Source organism: Stenella coeruleoalba (genome assembly GCF_951394435.1).
Source record: "Stenella coeruleoalba genome assembly, chromosome: 10".
NCBI lineage: Eukaryota > Metazoa > Chordata > Mammalia > Artiodactyla > Delphinidae > Stenella > Stenella coeruleoalba.
The window spans coordinates 3,566,571-3,579,061 of NC_137156.1; the positions used below are offsets into that span (position 1 = coordinate 3,566,571).

Genomic DNA, 12,491 nt, shown 5'->3' on the forward strand with positions numbered 1-12,491 from the left:
TAGCTGTAGTACTGGCTGTGACGCTGCACTGCTTCACAGAAGGTCTTCAGAGCCAGCTTCAGGAGTTTGAAGTTTATTAAGTTTTCTTGGATAACATGGGTAAATTTCAGTCATATTTGAATTTTAATTTAGATTCTCACTTATTTTCAAAGCTAACTTCTTTATATAGGAAATATTACAAATATTCAGAGAATCTCAAATGTTGATTTTTATACTAGCTTTCTAGTCTTTTAAGATAGATTTACATTTTTTTCTATTAACATCTCTTGGAAAAGACTTAGTGCCTTTTTTTAGGTTGTCTACTCATGTGTATGTGAGAGATTCACATTTTTGTAGAAGCTCTTTTCAAATATACTTAAAGTCTTTTCCTTGAGAATTTTAGAAAGTAACCAGATATTGGAGCTCCGTTCTTTGGAGACTAAGTATTGCCTTCCTTGTGGGAAACAGCAGTAAAATTGACAACTGAGTTTGTATAAAGTGTATCAGATGTCACTTATAGGAATTTTTTTTTTAAACAAATTAGTTCTTTGCCTTCTGTCTGCCTGTCTGTAAGTTCAAGCTCATCTCTCTCAAAAGCTGCCTTCCCCTCCTACCTGTGTCTAGGAGAGAGACTAGGCTAAGAGGTCAGATCTGTTTTCAACTGAACTTGTGTCCCTTTAGTTGTTCCCAGGTCACAGTAGCTGCTAGATGGAGAACTGGTTTCATTAGCCCACTGGTCCTCTACCCTGGCCTCACAGCACACACCCGAGAACATTTCACAAATACCAGTGTTCTGGTTCCACTCACATCAAGGCAGTCGTAAGCTCTGGGCTGGGAGCCCAGCAGTAATGTCTTTAAAAAGTGTCAGGGGTTTCAGGGCGCCATCAGGATGGAGAACCACTGCCATCGGCCCAAGTCAGACAGCTGACTGGAATACAGAAGGTCCAGCCATGTTTCTGCCCCTGTGCACGTGACCCATTGCCGGTTCTTCCCAGAACTGCCCTCATTTAGCAGGACGATGTGAGTACCTTCAGGAAGAACATCTCCCGTCCCCACATCCCGGTGTTCCAGGAACAGCTCAGATGAACGTGGGCCAGGTGTGTGCAAAGTTCTCCTTGTCCGCCGCTTTTACAGGAGGGAGAACCTCGTCTTAAGGGAAAATAAATCCTGTACTTGAACGTTTCCCCCCTTCAGCAGTTTTTAGCATTGATTCTGTCCCTGATCTTGAAATACGAGACAGCTGACCCTCCACCAAGACTTTTCCCTGCCCCATCCAGCCCATCTTCTTGTGACATATGTGCCTTATTCTTTCAAACCCTAACAGTAAATCTATAAATCAAAATCTAATTTTGCATATACAAAGGCCTGAATATATATCTTATCAGAACTGGCCTTAGCAAAACATTCTGTGGAAGATGTGAAGATAATTTCAGGAGAGTCCTTTGAAAAGAGCCAGTATTTCTTCTTATTTTTTGCAAACTAGTATGTTTATCAAATAACATTTTGAATGATGATTTTGAATGAAAAATAACATTTTGTAATTCATTAAGGATGAGATTTTCATATGAAGAAGTACTTGTAATAAAAGTGATTTTGGGGACTTCCCTGGTGGTCTGGTGGTTAAGAATCTGCCTTCTAATGCAGGGGACACGGGTTAGATCCCTGGTCGGGGAACTAAGATCCCACATGCCGCGGGGCAACTAAGCCCTTGCGCTGTAGAATCCGTGTGCTTCAACTACAGAGCCCACGTGCCGCAACAAAAGATCCCACATGCTGCAACTAAGACCTGACACAGCCACATAAATAAATAAATGTCTTTTTTTTTAAAAAGTGATTTTGTAGAGGAAATTGAAATAATTTTTAAAATGATTATCTAAAGGTGTTTATAGCTTCCCTCAGGGTTATGTGCTAGTTGAAGTTCAGATGACACAAGGCATCTTCTGGAGCATAACGCAAAAATATATATATATATGGGTAGGACGCTAGATGTTTCATGAAATTCAAGGCCGAGTTGAACAACCCTGACAGTTTGAGAACCTGTGGCCTTAGCAGCGGTGGGAATTTGCGAGCTGTCAGCCCAGAGTGGTGGCTCTTGATCCGGGTTGCATGTCAGACTCACTGCTGATGTCAGGACTCCTCCCACAGCTGTCAAGTAAAAACCTCTGAGTAGCTTCCCAGGTCATTCTGATGTTCAGCGATGACTGAGAACCTCTGGCCCCAGTGCTGCCACCAAGATGAGTGACTGGTGAAGGCACAGTCATGCCCATAAGGCTTTTTGGAATCTTGCAAAGCTGGCCTCCTGAAATTTTGGAGGGCAGAGACTTCTTGCTAACTCTTTTTTTCCCCGGCACCTCTGCTAAGTGCATGGTGAATATTTGCAAATCAGTTTCAGTTCTTGTAAGGTGTTCCAGAATTCAAGCTGCTCTCTAGATCAAACTGATTTTATTCCCTTAGATGAGCACAGGCCTATGTGCACAAATACTAAAACAAAGGCACATGAAAGACCAAACAGGCTGTGCTCAGGAGGTTTAAAGCAGGGCAGGCAGGCCCAGCGTTATGGGAGTGATGGGCTGGTGGAGGGGAAAGGCTTCCTCATCAGGAGTAGGAGACAGGAGATGTCCCTTTGTCCAGGCTCCCCGTGGGCTGGGAGCACCCGGAAGGCTCTCTCTGCCCACCTATTCCTGTCTATACATCAAGCAACACAGGGACAAATACGTGTCATAGTTATACCTTCAAGTAAAATGCCCTGTGCCTCTCAGATGCAGGCTCACTATACTGAACCACCCTCGGAATACCGCGGGGGAAGGAGAAAGCCAGGAGACTGTACTTTGCAATTATACTTTTGAGGAAAAGAGAAATGGGTACCAGTTCCAAATGGGTGGCTGTAGGTACTTTTTATTTTTAGTTACAACAAACATTTTTCTATTTACCAGAAAGATACCAGCTCAGAAGCAAAGAAGATTCAGTAAAACTTGCTAAAGTTAAGGACCACTAACTCCCAGATGCCTTAAACATTTGTTCTTGAAGTCAGATGATTTCCCAAATAACCTCTCTAGGGTGTAAAGGGTGCTAGCGACACCAAAGCTAAAATTTGTTTTTCTGTAATGGCATATTATCAGACATCCCATGTTTAGAAGTGAACGTGTTTAAGATTTGAAAGATATCTATGGACTTTTAAAAATTAAATATTTATATATCGTAATTTACTTGTAATATGGAAGAAAGGCATTTTTCCCTTGCTCAGCGTTACTTAAATATTTTTTTCAGTAAAATCCCAACATCACATTGTCAGTTTCCACCCTTCACTTTAAGGACTGTCCTTGTGCCCAGCCCACTGTGGATCGCTCCGCATAGTAAATGAGGGAAGTTGAGCAGAGGGTACTTGTGAGTTGGTATCTTATGTCTCTCTCCATTTGGACTAGAAGCCTACTCTTTACAAATATTTTCTCTAAAGTTACACTGTATCTGTAATTAAATTATAACTTCAAATAAGCAACCCTCGATTACTGACCTTTTTCAACGATTGCAGTATGATCCAGAAATGGGTGAAGTAATGAACATAGCCCTGGAAGGTCAGAGGTCAGCCAGGCTCTGCCCCAGGTGTGTGACCTGTGACCAGATTGCTTTTTCCTACTTAACTCCTCTCTTCTGTCCAAATCAGAACTGAAATAGGCTGTGCTGTCCTTACTTCTAGGGACATTTCCAAGATTAAGAACATATTCTCATTACTTGTGCTGTAAGCTGAATGGCTGTGGTCCTCCCCACCCCATTCCCCCATTCCCCACCAGCTCCGATAAATATGTTGAGATCCTAACCCCCAGTGGGATGTGTTGGGTTGGCCTTTGGGAGTTGGTCAGGTCATAAGGGTGGAGCCCCCAGGATGGGATTAATGTCCTTATAAAAGGGACCGCAGAGAGCTCCCTCACCCCTCACTATGTGAGGACACAGTCTTGAGATCCAGGAAGTGTGCTCTTACCTGGCACCAAATCTGCCAGCGGCTTGATCTTGGACTTCCCAGCCTCCAGAACTGCGAAATAAATATTCGTTGCTTATAAGCCACCAGGTCTGTGGTATTTTTGTTAGAGCAGCTAACCCTAACCCTAACCCTAAGACACGCTGCTTCGGTTTTCTGGACAAAGAGAGTGTGCAGGGAGGGTGTGGTGGTGGTGTCCTGAGTGAACTAGGTCTGCCAGGTTTGTGGGTTTCAGTGGGTTTTTGTTTGTTTGTTTCCTTTTTTGTGTTACATTCACATGGTATTCTAACATCTGAAGCTTATGCTTTCTGCAAAATGTAGGAAAATGAAGTGTTTTTATAAGATTTTACCCAAAATGTTGATGGCATACTTAGTTACTGAAATATGTTTGGGCAGAAATGTCTCTACCAGTGGATGCCATGGCATGTGTGGACTTAAGGTACCTTCCTTAACACTGTCTTTCATAACTGTTCCACCTCACCGGGGTTTTCTGTTTATTAGCATGGGCCTTTTCTTCATTAAGACTGAAAAATCAAAACCTGACGTGATAAGTGTGATTTCCACATTTGACTCTTAATTAATTTGGTGCGAGAGTGCAGCCTTTTGTTTTTCAATCCCAGCATTTCGGTTCTTTGCAGCAGTAGAGGTTCTGTTTTTCTGTCCCTGAAGTAAAGAGGGTGGGAAGGGGCTTCCTCGGTGGCTTGGCTCCCGCTGGAGCAGAGGAGGAGGGATGCTGTCTTCAGCTGCCTTGGGTGCACCAGAGGGCTGTGTGCAGAGGCCCGGGCGTGCGTCCTGCAGACCTTGTGCAGCCCCTGGACAGGAGCCTGGGCTGTGAGGGGCACGGCCACTCTGGTTGCAAAGGTGACGGGAAGAGGAGAAGCTGGGAGAATGATGAGGTGTGTGAATGGCACAAGTGAGTTGTGGGGCAGAGACTTCAAAGGCCCGAGTGGGTGTGTTCAGTCTCCCTCGTGCGCTGTGTGTGGGGCAGTGACGGGGCGGTGGTGCCCCGCCGCGTGGCCCCTAGCTGCATTTCCAGGGAGAGGCCATCCACCCAGTGAGCTGTCTGCCCAGCGACTGGGTCTTGCTGTCCGAAGTCGGTGTGAGTGGTTTGCCCTGGCAGGAATACTGACAACCACCCTCAGATGGAAACTGCTCGACCTGTGATGAGAACATCTCCGTGGCCTTGTTAGCATGGCCAGTTACAATCCACAGTCACTCAGAAACCTCGCCTAAGCCCCTATTTCCTCTGCTAAGAAGTAACAAAATTAATTGCTTTCTCTGCCTGCCTACTCAGAAGTCAGTCCTTCAAGAAATGAAATGACAGAAAGGCAGGTGATTTAGAGGGAGAAGGGGAACGGCTGAGGATAATATACGGACTGTTGTCTGACTTCCCCATGGGAATAGATTTGGGTGTCAGTTAAATGCTTTGCTTGGTGTTTCAAGTTTAATGAGACAGCTGCAAAATGCATGAAAATCAGTTTCTGGAACATGCTAAGCCCTCCCCACCTGAGCACATGGGTGCGTCCGTCCCTCTGTTTGGAAATTTTGTCTCTTTGAATGGCTTACCTTTGTAATGTTGACTTAAACGTTACTTTCTCAGACAGCCCTTCCCTGGCTGCTCATCTTTATCTAAAAATCAGGGCTCCATTCGTATATTGGAGGTTTCTCTTTATCTCCTACTTAAATTCTTAGTTTTACTCACTGCCATGCTCGACAACCAGCCCTGTGCCTGTTACATAGTAGGAGCTCAGCAAACGTTTGTTGAGTGAACGAACAGAAATGCTGTGATGGCTTCAGGAAAAGACACTTAGTACCCTAGAGCAGCTCTGTCCAGCAGACCTTCGGGGATGACTGAAGTGTTTCTACCTGTTTTGTCCAGTGTGGCCGCCACCACCCACGTGAGGCTCTTGAGCACTGGAAACGTGGCTAGTGCAACCGAGGAGCTGGATTTTTATCTATTTAATTAATTTAAATTTAAATAGCCACCTGTGATTAGCTGCTACTATATTAGACACCGCAGATCCAGAGGATGTGATTTTATTAGCTTCTGGCATTGAAAAATATTACCACTGAATACTAACCCATTAAACATAGGTAATTTCTGCAGCTGAAAAGGCCTTCTAAAAGCAGTGACCTGCATTCAGCTCATTTTATGATGCATAATAGGTGTGTTTTATGGTCTCCTTGAGAAGCAGAAGCTCTTATGTCCTCAGTGACCTTCTCTGATTTCGGATTATCATTGCATTTTCCTTCCATTCTTTATTTTTTAATTTTAATTATTTTGATTGCATTGTATCAATAGGCTAGAGCCCTCCTGGGCTGTAGTTTGTGGGAGGACTCATCCAGGAACAAGGGCCTGGAGGTGTTTGAGTTCAACCTTCTTTCTGCCTTCTGTGGCTAACCTCAGTCAGCTGGTACTTATGCAACCGTGGCCTTCTGTCTGCATGGCATGGACTTCACCTTGAAGGCCAAGAGCTTTTCAAGTGAAGGTAGGATTATAGAAAGAATTATCAGGATAAACTTGAATAATTACCGCATTATTAGAGCCGCCGTCAGATTTCAACTGCTGATGTTTTCTCCATATTGTCGCGGGTCTTGAAATGAGAAAGAAAAAGAACTGGTAGTCGTATCTTTTACTGTATTAAAAATAAAATGTTTACATTCATGCTTCATGGTGGATTTTAAAAAGTTGCATTAAATACATATATATAAACACACATATATATATAAAATAAGATTTACCATAAACCATTTTAAAGTGTGCAGTTCCGTGGCATTAATGCATTCACATTGTGTGTATCCATCACCACCATCCATTCTCTGGAACTTTTTCATCTTCCCAAATTGTCCCCGATGATGAATTTTAAAATTCTTTTCCACGCTTATTGTCCAAACTAATATGGACTACTGACACCTATGTGTCTACAGGAATCGCCTCTTTTAAAATGACCTTGACCTAACTAATGCATAATTTGCCTTACCTTGGGAAGTGGTAGACGCCTCTTGTCAAGGACCCAAAATCACCCAATTTAGTCCCTGCTCCCAGCCATCACTAACCTTACATGCTCACCCTGAGAAAGATCATTTCTCTCATTTAAAAAAACAGTAACTCTAGAAAATGACTTTTAAGTGACAGGTAAGATGGACTTTCTTGCATATGTGTTATGTGCTTTGGGATTCCAAACTTTTTACCAGTGTCCATTGAGAAAGGCAAAAAGAATCAGAAACAGTTACTTAGCATTTTTAGTACCTCCTACCTTAGTATAATATCATAGTGACCACTGGGCACATCTAAACTTACAGATTCAGGATGGCTTTTTAGCCCTTTAATGAGCAATTGGAATCCGGGGAATCTGAAGGGAAGCCTTACCCTCACCAGATGACTTGCTCTTTATTTATTGCTGTGGGTACATCACTGTTCTCAGAAGCCCGAGGAATGAAGCAGAGGGGCAGCTGCAAGGGGAAGACTGACCACTGGTGTGGGTGCTTAGAAGGAAGCAGGTGGGCGTGTCGGGGCCCCCCTGAGAGAGACGTGCAGTTCTGTAGTCATGTCCCGGATGCACGTCAGGGGCAGTGTCCTGAGGGCAAGGCCTTCACGGTGGGTGCTGGGGGCCACAGCCCATCTCAGCCGGTGCACGTGGAGCATTCCTGAGGGAGGAGACCGCCGGGCGCTGGGGCTCAGGGTGAGAGGAAACAGCTGTAGTTCTAGTCCCTGGCAGCAGTTCTGTTCAGCCCAAGTGTGGGGTGTGGTCCCTGGGAATTGGGGTCTGCGGGGCACTTGGATAGGCCGAGCAGAATTCGGGCCTTCGGAAGCTTAATAAGTGTGTGCTTTAGAAGGCAAATCCGGCATGGCACGCAAGGTGAGTCAGCGGAGGCAACTGTTTGCAGTGGAAGGTGTTAAAGGCTGTTTAATTATCCTGGAGGAAGGGACTGAGGGGCTCTAAATTATGTCACTTGTGGCGAGAGTGGAAAGGAGGGCTGAAGTGGCAGCGATGTTGTAAAGACAGAATTCACAGGCCCTACCGATTGGCTGGATGGAGGGAACGAGGGAAAGGGGAAGCCAAGAGTGATCTCAAGTCACTAGGCTGTAATGCTCATCGTATAAAATCGAAAGGTATAAAAGCATGTAATGGATAGTAGCCTCGCAACTGTCTCTGTCTCTCAGCCCCTACCGTGTCTGCACTTCCTTATATACGTGTGTATATGCGTAAACTACATTTATATTCCTGCTGAAAAATGGTAGCTACCATGCACAGCCAATCAACACCTCTTTTTTATCATTTAACAATATATCTTGGAGATATCCTATGTCAATACATGTAGTGCTGCCTTATTCTTAATTTACTTAGCTAGTCCCCGATTAATGGAAATGTATTTCCTGCCTTTGGCTCTTAACAAATTGTTCAGTGAATATCCTTGTTCATACATCATTTTGCACACATATAAGAAGTATATCTAGGGCTTCCCTGGTGGCGCAGTGGTTGAGAGTCCGCCTGCCGATGCAGGGGACGCGGGTTCATGCCCCGGTCCGGGAGGATCCCACATGCCGCGGAGCGGCTGGGCCCGTGAGCCATGGCCGCTGAGCCTGCGCGTCCGGAGCCTGTGCTCCGCAACGGGAGAGGCCGCAACGGGAGAGGCCGCAACCGTGGGAGGCCCACGTACCGCAGGAAAAAAAAAAAAAAAAAGAAGTATATCTATAAATTTAATTCACTACAGGTGGGATTGCTGAATTAAATGTGTGTATTTTAAATGTTGATAGATATTGTCAAACTGCCTTCCATAGAAGTTTTACCAGCAATGCCTGTTTCTTAGACCCTCATAATACTGTGATATCAAAGAACATGATCTTCCCCAATCTGTAGATATTTTAAAACCTAATTGTCATTTTAATTTGCATTTCTTTGAGATTGAACATCTTTTCATACCTTCCAGAGGCATTTCTAATTCCATTTGGGGGAACCTTCTGTCACTCGCTGATTCCCATTTCTCTATTCAGAAGTTGGACTTTCATGGAATGCCTATAGTGGTTTCTCAAATCATGATTCTGGAGTTTTGGTGGATATATTGGGATCATATTCAGGCAATAGTCATCTATTCCTATCTTATTAAGAGTTTGTCTTAATGAAGAGTGAATGTTCTGTTTTGTCAAGCATCTGGGGGCTGATCATTTGCTTTTTCTCCTTTGATCATGGGGTCAATTAGAGGACTGGATCTCCTGCCTTGATTTATCCTTGTGCTGTGCATGGTGGCCACGCCCCCCCCCCCCCCCCCCCCCCCCCCGCCGTGGCCTTGGTATAGTGTTCCCTTAGTGGTTTCTGTTTGCCTACATTTTATTTGGGATTCTTGCAGATAGTTATAAGTATGTATCTTATTCATCACTGAAACAGCTTCTCAAAGTTGGAGAACTTTCTAGTGATTAAGTCACCCATCCCCTCATTTACGGTCTTTAATCCTCTTCAGTTTAGCTGTGACGTTTCACACCCCAACCAGTGTTTTCAGTCACCTTGAAATGCGGTTCTTCCTTAGCTTCGGTGATGCTCAGAGCTGAGCTCTCTGCTCGCGGATGGAGTCTTTCCGCAGAGGGCCTCCCTCCTTGACCTGCTTCATCCCCGTGTGACATCATCGCCGAGGTGGTTATCACTGAATGTGTCCATCTGCATGTCCCGCCCGCCCCTCAAACAGTGTGTCTAAAATAACCGCATTCTTCTCCCCACCCCGAGTCAGCTTCTCTACTTGATGTGGCAACTTCTGTCTCTATTACCCCTAAAGTTTTCTTAATGATCCCGGCAGCATCATGTATTGAGTACCTGCTGTGTGCCAGGCCCCGAGAAGCCAGGTAGCCAGGAGGGAGGATGGGGACAGGAAGGGCAGGCAGCAAATGCGGACGCCTTTCCAAGCCAGAACGATGTATGCCAGCGCGCTTGAGATTGAACGTGTGCCAGGAGGGGAGGTCGGAGCGTTGGAAGGGTTATTACTTGGTTCTTATATCTCTGCAATAAGAAAAGTTATTTAAAAGCAAAAGTGAGACGTGTGATTTTTGTAATGAAGAGACCAGATTCACTGCATAGACACTTGGATGATTTATAAGTCTTTAAACCCCGGTAGAGGAAAAGTTATTCCTTAATAATATCTTAGACATTCACTTTTATTTAAAGAATCTTGGTAGAAGACGAATTAGAAACTTCAGATACTGTTTTTTCTTCTACCAGAGGGTTTGGTCAAATTATATTCCTGTCATTGGCGTTTTGGAGCTTGAGGACAACAGAACTGTTACAACATGAGTTTTTAGAGCCAATTTTGACCACAGCGAAGTGACTGTGAAGGCTGAAGGTCGAGAGTATGATTGATTGGGTGATTAGAATTCCTTTTAAAACAAATTAGATGTGGCAGGTTTGCCACTGGCGAAAAGTACTGCAAGGAAATGAATCTCATCAGCAGATAAAATTTCTTGGATCATCAAAAAGGGTTTAATGTTTAAAATATAAATACACACACATACACACGACCTGCATAGGAATTCCAGTTTGTGCTGTTTTTACCATGAGTGTCTAGCCTGGTTTTTCTGTTAAATAATATACAGACACTAGATTGGGTATGTTTTTAATTTTTAGTTTAGTGGCTGGTACCCTAAATGTTAAGTATATTGATCAGTTCAGTTTATCCAGTTTCTGTACTTGTCTTTATATTCGGGGTCTTCTAGGTGATTGGATTTGTGATCAGGCATTTGTGTTTGGGATCCCTGGCTTCGAAGCAGGCCGAGGGGACAGGAGGGAAGCAAGGACCAGTGTTTGGGAAGGGAAGGGAGGAGTGAGGGACAAGCAAGGACATTCTTTAATGGAGAAGAGTATGTGTGAGAGGGGTGGCGGTGGTTGGTATCTGTTGTCTTGGAGAGAAGGGTGGGGTGGTGGTCCGTGGAGAACTAAGATTTCTCCAGACCTTCATACACTTCACACACCAAGCTCTGCATTTTCGTGTGTATTACATCCTCACAGTAACCTTGGCATAGTAGGTATGGAAATTATTTGTAGTTTCAAAGAAAAAAAGGAGAGCAGGTGAGAAGATATCCAAAAAGAACTTCTAAAAGTAAAATAGTGATGGTGATGATGATGATGATGATGATGATTGTTAGAAAAGAACATTGCTTCAATGTAGCTGCCCTGGTTTGTTTGTGTTTTTTTTTTTTTTGCGGTACGCGGGCCTCTCACTGCTGTGGCCTCTCCCGTTGCGGAGCACAGGCTCCAGACGCGCAGGCTCAGCGGCCATGGCTCACGGGCCCAGCCGCTCCGTGGCATGTGGGACCTTCCCGGACTGGGGCACGAACCCATGTCCCCTGCATCGGCAGGCGGACTCTCAACCACTGCGCCACCAGGGAAGCCCTGCCCTGGTGTTTTTATTCTAGTTTTTTGGTGGCGAGAATGTCGAGTCGTAGGTAGGGTCAGAGAGGTTGAAGTTGGCTCTTAAGCTGGGTACATGAGGGCTAGTCGGGTCTCTGCTTTTGTATATGCTTGGAAATTTTCATAATAGAAGGACTTTTAAATGATGAAGCAAAGAAGGAAAATAGTCTCGATTGTGATAAAAGGTGAAAGAATATTTATGAATAGTAGGGGAACGTTTTTCCTTTCTTCCCCACTTATATGATAGCATTAGCCTATGAACCTATCTTTGAGGCAAGATTATTAACAAACCATTTAGGAAATAGATGATAAAATCAGTTTTTTTTTTTTTTAGTTGTGGTCTTCTCAGCTTTATGTGTGAAGACTCTGCAGGAACCAGGTGGTCTCTTCATCTTTATCTGATTGCAGTGGAACTTTTGTCCCAATAATAGAGCATTTATGCTGGAAGGAAGCCCAGGGCTGGAACTGTCTCATTGCAGAAGCTGTACAGCTCCAGGAGGGGGATCAAAATCTAGTCAGTGAGCATCTGTTTCTGCAGAACATGGTAGTGGGGCCTGGAGGGAGCTCCGAAAGTAGGACAATAAGAGAGTAGCTGTAGCTAGTGTTTACGGAGGGCTTCCCTGCCAGGTACTCTAAACACGTCACACATATCCAATCCTTACAGCAACTCTAGGAGGTATAGGGACTAGGCTTTCTTATTTACTTTTATTCTTTTATTGTGGTAAAATATACAAAACATAAAAATTACTATCTGAACCTTTTTAAGTGTACAGTTCACTGGCATTAAGTACATTCACGTTGTTGGGTGAACCATCACCTGCCTCCATCTCAGAACTTTTTCATTTTCCCAAACTGAAGCTCTGTACCCCTTAAACATTACTTCCCCGTCCGCCTCCCCGCAGCCCCTGGTAACCATCATTCTTTCGGTTTCTATGAGTTTGACTGCTCTAAGCACCTCATATACGTGCAGTCATAGAATATTCTGTCTTTATATAACTGGCTTATTTCACTTGGTATAGTTATCTTCAAGGTTCATCCATGTTGAAGCCTGTGTCGGCATTTCCTTCCTTTTTAAGGCTGAATAATACTTCATTGTCTGTATGTGCTACATTTTATCCGTTGTTCTGTTGGTGGACACTTGGGCT

The 12,491-nt window shown here is 44.2% G+C and overlaps 1 protein-coding gene across 4 annotated transcripts in view; it reads left to right on the forward strand.

The window, feature by feature from the left end:
- Positions 1-12,491, forward strand: part of FARS2 (phenylalanyl-tRNA synthetase 2, mitochondrial) — a 383,264-nt gene that overhangs the window by 4,428 nt on the left and 366,345 nt on the right. The gene's annotated exons all lie outside the window — the stretch shown is intronic.